Source organism: Lytechinus variegatus, chromosome 4, assembly GCF_018143015.1.
Source record: "Lytechinus variegatus isolate NC3 chromosome 4, Lvar_3.0, whole genome shotgun sequence".
Classification (NCBI taxonomy): Eukaryota; Metazoa; Echinodermata; class Echinoidea; order Temnopleuroida; family Toxopneustidae; genus Lytechinus; species Lytechinus variegatus.
Genome location: NC_054743.1, coordinates 33,514,392 through 33,515,724, shown reverse-complemented (window position 1 = coordinate 33,515,724; position 1,333 = coordinate 33,514,392).

The following is a 1,333-nucleotide window of genomic DNA, read 5'->3' as shown; positions in this document are numbered from 1 at the left end:
GATGAAGAAAAAAAAATTGACAAAACTCTCTGAGTTTAGGTTAATTAGGGCAGATTAATTTTTCATGTTTTAGGTCTTATTCCATTATGCTTCAATGTACATACAGTGGGGAAGAGAGGGGGGGGGGGGGGTTGGGGTTTAGGATTAGGGTTACATGTCGGGATAATCGTATGCACCCAGTGTATAGCTTCTCACGAAGTTTGTTCCAGTGAAATTTGATCACTATAAATGTGGAGAAAAAATACTGTTCTTCATTTTAAAATTTATATATCTGGGTGATATCTTATCTTTGTTGGACAATTAATTGTAATTATTCAAAGTTGTGGTTGCTTGACTTTTACATAATTTTGTTGTTACCCACTTTGTCATTAAGTTTGCTACTTTCATGTTGATCAAATACCTCTTTACCTTGTAACACATTAAACACAAATAAATTTTTAATTTATCACAAGTTTCAGGTATACTGGGTGCATAAAGAACTGATGATGGTATGGTGTACTCCTCCATGTTTTTTTTTTTTTTTACTATTTAAGGAAAATTCTAAAATTAAGGTTGAGAGAAGAGTGAAATCTATTGAGTTTATTTCAAAAGAATGCCAGCCCTTATTTGAAATCGAAAAAAAAATAGTTCTGTGCTACTGACTGAAATTTCCATGTGGAAATCATATTTGATATAAACATGCTCCATTACTGATTTTTTTTTTCATTCTGCACTAGATTTTGACACTGGTTTTGTCCAAATTTTTGTACATCAGTAGATTTCATTAAGGATAATTAATGATTTTACTCCCAGAGATGGGTGACGTACATCAAGTACCAATAGCATATGATCATGATGAGCCCCCCTAGTCATGGAAGTTTTAGTTTATTTACTTTCAATAAAGGGGGAAATTTTACCTGCGATAGTTTCTTGTTTTTATGTAAAGCCTAATAGGCAGCAGAAAATTAGGAAGATTAATAATTGATGGATTTCTTCTACTTTTCCATTGTGTGTTTTTTTTTTTTGGGGGGGGGTGGGTGCATTGTTTCTTATGAGAAATTATTCTTTGATGTAATTTTTTCATTTGTACTCTTTTTTCTTGTATATTCCATTGTTCTTTGCCAAAGAATCATTGTGTTAAATAATCTTATTGATGTTCCTTCAGATAATGCCAATATCATTCTAGGTTCAGAAATTAGTAGTTCCATGTACCTGAATACTGCTGCCATATTTGTTTATAACTAATACATTGATAACCAATAGGTCAATTGAATGCATTGCCAATATAATCAGAGGACTAGTTCATGAAAATGAAGTTGTAAAGGACTCTCTTTATGGGGGGGGGGATGTTAGT